We start from the raw sequence: 7,749 nt of genomic DNA on the forward strand, positions 1-7,749 counted from the left end.
AAATATAATATGTAACTCTGCATGCCTTAAGATTAAGTTGCCAACTTTTCAATAGATTCCTTTATTTTCATCCTCTTTAAAATACCATTTCTGATTTATTTACGCACAAATAAATGAAGTACTGCTCTTCACCATAAAATGAATTGTTTGTACAGTATCTTGAATCTTAGATTACCTTTTTTCAAATTTTCATATACAAATTTTAAGTATTACAACAAAATCCTCAAAGTTGCATTTTGCCAATGAAATATTTATTTGGAAAAATCATATTCCAAATACAGTAAGAAACTGTGTTTATTAGTAATAGTACAGTCTTCTCCTTACATATCTAGCATCAATGTAATTTACCAAATTTTGTGATAATTTATAAAAGATACCTGTTGGATTAAAATATAAGTCATGACACTAAATACAGGTAAATCATTATCATCAAGTTATTAATAAGGTAGAAAATAAACTTTCTGCATTACATTTTAATAGTAACACAATGGCATATAACTAAAAAGGTAAATTTTTACTTACCACTTTTAATAATATGGTAATGTTTTAAATGCTAAGTTAATTAATGGCAACAGTCCATTTACTTTGTCACCCACACTTTTAATCTATTATTTAAAGTTAAGTTTGTAATTCAATGTATTATGTGTAGAGAAGTGATAGAGTTTGCATGGAAGAGTATGACTCTGGAAGCAAGCTGTGTAGCTTTGAAACTTGGCCGCATTGCCCCAAATTAGCTGTCTATCTCTTGGTTTCCCCATCTGTAAATGGGGAGGATAATAATTGAATCTATATCATAGAATTATTGTAAGCATTAAATCTGTTCTACCATATGCAAAGCATGTAGTTAATTATGTACGTAAAGCACATGTTGTCTGGCACATGGTAAATACAAACACACCATTATTATTATAATGGTGCCACTTGTACAGTATTTACCTGGAGATAATTTGTTTTATCCAGCATTCTTTATTTGGATAAGAATGAATAATATATGCACACTATGTTTACATATTACCATTACTTACATATATCCATAAACAAAGCAATATGTTAACAGTGGTTGTCCCTGGATATTGGGATAAAGGTTGAATTTTATTTTCTTCTTTCCAAAATGAGAAGCAAATAGTTTTATAATTGTAAAATTAAGATAATTTCTTTTCAAATAATGTACACATTTTAGCATGGTTTATATCTATGAAAGTCTTGTCCAAGTGTGTAATAAAATGGATCATGTCAGCCTCCCTTAACTGTGCTATATGCAAGTCAGTATAGAAGATAATGCCAAGGATATTTTATAAGACCCAGCCTCTCATTTCAAGTAAAATATAAGGTAGAATGTAAAATATGCTATTTAAGTCACAAGGCACTAATGAGAAGTTTTAAAAAGAAGGTTACAAGAAAATAAAAGAAGGTGAGATTTGAAGGACAACATTTATTCCAGCAGACATAGCAAAAAAAAAAAAAAAGAATAGGCCAATTTTATTTAGATTTGCAATTTCCTAGTCCTGGGTCCTAATCTCCAAAATAATACCGTGTTCTGAGACACATCATGAGCAAAGACTTGTGTAATTGCTAAGTTTCTCGTTTCTCTGCATTTTTCTACTACATGGGTGTTAGTTGCTGAAAGATGATAAATAGAAGAACAGCACAGAAAGATTTATCACTGACAAACCTCATAAATACACTTAGGATTCAAAAGTAAATTTACCAAAAGCCCCGCAGCCCGTTAAATCTGCAGTGAGTTTGCCTCTTTCTCTACAGCTGTTGGGAAATGTCCCCAGCAGAGACATGTAATGAATATTTTCCTCTCAGCTTGTGGCAGGATGATTGTTAATAATTGCTCTAATGCAGGGTTTTGTTTTGTTTTGTTTTTTTAATTTATATAGGGAAAGACACGCCTCTCATTAAAAGTAAAGCATGCAGATCTCTGCTTTTTCTTAAAATGCAAGTAGTGGATTATCTAGAATTTTGGATTCTCTTTGCTCATTAAGATAGTTGGTGTGGTGGACTGAGGCCTGAATATTGTGAGTTTTCTCCAAATTTACTTCCACTGCATTTGGAGCAGCTCATTTTGAGTGAATTGCTCTCAAATAAGAAGGCCTGAGAGGAAGACTCTGTCATAGACTCATAAAAATATATTGAAAACCAGCTTTGACTATGGCTCCAATGGACAAATAAGGCTGCTTTGTAGCACTGTACGGTATGTGCAACCAGAACAAAATGTGCATTTGGCATACAGGGCAACCTTTTAAAGCAAAGATTATTAAATAGCAATTTTAAAAAGATAAACAACAATTAAAGCCAATACATGTTTGCTTTCACTAACTTCCTTGTGCCATCTTCCTTAAGAGACAGAGAAGGCCAGGAGTGGAGGGGAAGTTTACCAAGACATACAAGAACAGGTGGGCAAAATTTTAAGGTTTGCTGGTGAACACTTATGTTAACTCTTTATAATTACTACTCAAATGAGTGTTTTCAATAATATGTACTTTACCCTATAGAAGCCCTACTGTCAAAGGAACTATAAATAAAGTATTTGCACGGTGCTTAAACCATTTTTAGTGGCGCCAGGAAGAATCCAGTCCTTTGATTAGATAATTATCATTATTTTTTTCCTGGGTTTCGGTGGAATTCTGGGTGATTACTAGTGACACGTCACAATTCCAGGTTTGGCAGACACTCTCGGTGCCACCTCCACCCCCTCAGTTTTTATCCTGCCAGAGCACTTCTGCCTAAACTCCTCTCCTTGCTGGAGCTGCCCACGCGTCATAAGTGCTGAGGTTTAATACCACCAGCGACTCGCGAAGCAATAACTGAGGGGACTGTTTTACAGTGCTCCCCCGGGGCTCCCCCGGGGCGCTGAGCTCCAATTGCTCCACTTCATTGGCTTCTTTCCTTTTCCTGTCTCCCTTACTCGCATTCTTACCTCTGTTTGGGGGATCACCTCTGATTTCGCCAGAAACCTTAAGTGTCTGCTTTTGGAAAAACCTAAATCAAGACACCAGGAGGCGGTATTACGATCTCGGGAGGCAGAAAGCCTTACCTAGGGATCTTGGGCGGATAACTTGACCATTCTCCTCAGTTCTTCACCTTTAAGATGGAATAATGGGTACTATCCTAGACACAGATGGGGGGTGGGGGGTGGGGAGGCAGAGTCTGAGTCACAACATGCCTTATAGCTTCTCTTATCTGTCTTCAATTACTTGTCAATGTCGTCGATGGGAAGGAGGTGTCCGGGAAGGTTATTACAGTGGATAGACTTTGGCCTCTGAGTCAGGTCGAAATGGATTCCAAATTCTAACCAAACTATCTATAATTGCGTAATCTTGGATGATTTGCATAAATTTTCTAAATCAATCTTTTTCGGGTTTTAAAAGAATTAAATGCATTGGCATATGTAAGTTGCTGCAAAGTCCCTTATATCTTCTGGATTCACTTATTATTAGTATTACTACTAATAATAATAATAATAACTTATTAATATTAATAGTATAGAGATATGACTTTGCATGACCATGAAAATTCACTTAATTTTCTGTGGCTCAGTTCTCTCATCTGTGAAATGACAATAATTATAGTTTAAACTTCATAGAGTTGTTATGAAAAGTCAAAAGTCACACGTAGTAATTGTTATATTTTATGACAAAACACTTGGACCATAGTATATGGCACAGACTAATTGCTTAATTTTATGAATAAAAATCCAAAAGCTATGCATTTTCTGTGTACAAAATAAGTTTTATACTATCTCTAGGGAGTGGCCAAGTCAAGAATTGACTGAAAGATACACGTGTGTGTATGTGAGAGAGAGAGAAGGAGGGAGGGAGGGAGGTAGTTCATGTTAGTTGGTAAGATTAACCTGTGGATCTGTATAAATGGAGCGAATCCAGAAAGTGAACTGTCAGCAGACTCAGCAGACAGCTCTCTTAAAGAGGACCAGGAGACACATTAACTACACAAAGAGGAGAGAGATGGCCAGAAAACTGTCTTCGAATGGGCAGAAATTCATTTTATATTTATAAGCAGTAGGTATGAAGTCAGTCCACCAATGACTTAGGGCAGAGACTTGTTCTTGCAAAATTTATAGCATGGTTATTTTAAATTGCAAGGATCTTGTTGCACATAGGAGAAATTATTAATTGCTACAGTAATAGCAGGGGCTTCTCCTCCACAGACAATACTGTACTTGAACTTAGTAATTAGGAACGCAATGTTAACTACTGTCTTGCAGCCAAATATAAACTCCAACCACAAAGGAAATGACATGGTAGTCCCTCACTAAGTTTCTCAAAGGCAGTTTCAGAAAATCATGGTCTACACCTGACGGCAGCACAATGAATTAATGGCCTCCAGCCTCTGCCTGACCTCACCCTTCCCAGCTGTCACTGGGAAACAGCTCCTTCTGCTGCTTGCTTCAACAGCACATCTACTTTTATGTCCCATGGGCTTCTCAAAATAAAAATGTTTTCATTTAAAGTCATGGTTTCCCCATATGTTTCTCCTTTTAAAAATATTTGTTATACTACTTAGCAAACTGAATCCTGTGAAGCTTCAAACAAAATGGCTTTATTTTTTTTCAAATCATGACTTTTTTTTTTTTTTGTTACCTGTCTTCTGCCTTCACCCCGGGGGGCGTGTCTACCAGCCCGAGCAAGCTGCTCACCTGTTTTTTGTTACCTGTCTTCTGTCTTCACCCAGGGGGTGGGTCTACCAGGCTGAGCAAGCTGCTCACCTGTTCTCTGTTACCTGTCTTCCGCCTTCACGGGGTGGGGGGGGGGGGGGGGCGCGTGGGCGGATGTCTACCAGGCCGAGCAAGCTGCTCACCTCCTCTTTGTTACCTGTCTTCTGCCTTCACCCCGGGGGGGAAAATCATGACTTTCTAATGTGAGATGTTGAATCTCCCTTCCCTCAGCTTGAGAGCATCCCTGACACCGTAGCATTTCAGCCACTTGGCTTGTAATACCAGCAGTGTCATTTCTGCAGTTTGAATTAGTGTTCCACCACGAGAAAGCCCAGGCTAGGGTAAAAAATATGTGTGAGTCCTACCTCACACCATGCATAAAGAAATCAGTTGACATGAATTGTAGATCTAAATATGAAAGAAAAAGTAAAACTTCTAGAATAATTTTGAGAAATTGAGATTTGGGGACCTATTAAAATCAGTATCCATTAAATGTGCTACTTAAGCATTAGAATTCCAATGTTCTATTTATCAAATGACACCATTAACGGAATGAAAAGGCCGTCACAGAGATCAGAGAAGATATTTGCTACCCATATAACCAAAAATGTTTGTATTAATAATACGGGGTGGTGCAAAAGTAGGTTTACAGTTTGTGAGTACGGGAAACACAGTTTATTCTTATATTACTTCTTAATTATTGTATTGTTTTCAATACAAACAGCTGTAAACCTACTTTTGCCCCACCTTGAATGGATCACTGTACAGCAAAAAAAAAAAGTACAAAGTGTTGCTATATGCAACAACGTGGTTAAAAGAGAGAGATGGAAGGAGGGAGGGAGACATAAAAAATAGAAAAGAAGTCTCACCTACTCTCAGTTAAAACTTGAATCTCGCAACTTCTTTGCTCTCTTCAACAAAAAGCCTGCCCTGCGGCTCAGGGATTTACAACAGGAAAGAGAACATCATCTCCCTTTTTTTCGCTTGTGCACAATTGGACATAAGACGGTTCATTGTAACACTTCTCAGCACTCTTCTATCCTCTTGTTGTTGGTGGAGGAGATGTTTAACTGTGAAACGCAATGTATTTAGCAGTTCTCGCCTTTTGCATCCTCTAGTTGTCTTTTACTAGCCCTGGCTGGTTTGGCTCAGTGGATTGAGCGTCGGCCTGCGAGCTAAGTGTCGCTGGTTCGATCTTCCAGTCAGGGCACATCAGAGAAGGAAAACTCTGACTCCAAAAAACCTCCGCTGCCTTGCGGCATACCTCTTCAGGGGAAAGGCTAAGGGAGTAAACCCCGACAGAAAATCCGGAGCCGGAGTCCCTAAGGCGGTTTGACGTTGTAGTCAACACCGGCAACTCCTGCGGCGCACCTGAAGCCAAGCTGTATTGACTCCGTCTTTCCCTTGGACCCTTCAGCTGCGAAGAGAGGGGGGGGTCTGCTGCATGGGCAACAGCAGACTCTCCATATCACCCTGCCCAGGCTCTGTAGCTTCAGCTTCACTGGAGAGGACACTCCAGCGTCATCGCAAGATGTCGATTCAACACGGGAGGAGACAGATACCGGGTCACTCCCGAGTCGGACTGCACAGCCATTCTCGGCGGTGCAGGTAGACTCTTAAGAAGCTACACCATCGTCTCTCGAGACGGACAGCTGCCGACGACCGAGTTGTCTTTTACCAATCAAACTCAGCAGTGCAATCACATTCATAAGCACAACTTCACCATTCTGTCCAGAGTACATAATGTTTAAGTTGGATATTATCATTATCATCATCATGGCTATTATTATTACAATTTTTTAAACTAGGAAACTGAAGTCCTCATCAGGAATTTAATGTTCAGAGCACTTATTCAAGATGACGATCCCAAACACAATACGCTGCAGATCACAGTGGCACGTGCATACTTTCTGATGAATGACAAAAAAAATATATTTGTTTGACTAACATGGTGTAATTCTCTTTTCATATTGTAGTGTAGTCCAGCTCCACTAGTCCTTTTTGTTTCAGGCAGTTATGAGCTTGGTTTTAGATGGATATCTCTAATGAGATGAGAGGACTGAGCAGATGACAGTTTGCAATCAAGTTTCTGGTTCTGGGAGTGACAGATCAGGTAAGCCTCACCCTTTATAGAAGTTGATTCAGGAAATTCTGGTCTCACATTTTTCTCTTTTCTTCACTTATATAGCTGACAGATCAAAACAGCACAGGGCTCCCTGAAATCTGTCTTGGATGTTTATCTTCTCTGCATTCCCTTATGAAAACAGATGGAGTTTGGCATTGTCCTGGATTCTGGGGAAATATGCACTCTCCCAGAGGCACAAAAGAGTTCTAAAACAACAAACTTTTCAAACTAAGGTTGCCTAAATTGAAATTCCCTTGTTGTAACAGCAATAAGAATACTGTTTGTGAAAGTTAGATCTTTCAACTACTAGTGGAAATGCTGACATCAGCTGTACTTTCTGTTAGTACCCAGTGTTAAAGTGATGCTCTGGCCTCAGGTGCAGCTCAGCAGATAAGCGAGAATAATGCTCACTAATTTGACCACCAAGCTTCTCTAAAGCAGACATTGCAAATTGCACTTGTTTTGCACCCTTCATAGTAACTAGAAGAATTCCATATATATAGCCATATATTCCTTTAGGGGATAAATATTATACTATCTGGGGGATATAGCTGGTTAAAGGTAAAAAAATTTGACCTCAAAAAGATAGAAAACAATGTAGCAACCAGAGTTGAAGTATATACAGATAAGATACTTTTCCAGGAGGAAATTCCAAACACAAAAAGGAGCAAAGTTTAATTTGTGGTACAGCATCATTTCTTAAGGATTAAATTGTTCCCACAAGTAGATACTTTTTCTGAAATCTTAGGATATTTATCTCTCCAAAAAATTCAAGAGTTATATGTATGAACTTTATGTTCATATTTAAAAGGTAGCATGGGCTAAAACAATCAAAATTTATTTTGTATGGGTACAGCATATTGAATCAAAATCTGAGTCTTTATTTTTCATTTTTTTCCAATACATTTTTGGAAGTTTATTTGAGACACTCAAATATATTAAA

Source organism: Furipterus horrens, unplaced genomic scaffold (genome assembly GCF_987537825.1).
Source record: "Furipterus horrens unplaced genomic scaffold, mFurHor1.1.pri manual_scaffold_1, whole genome shotgun sequence".
Classification (NCBI taxonomy): Eukaryota; Metazoa; Chordata; class Mammalia; order Chiroptera; family Furipteridae; genus Furipterus; species Furipterus horrens.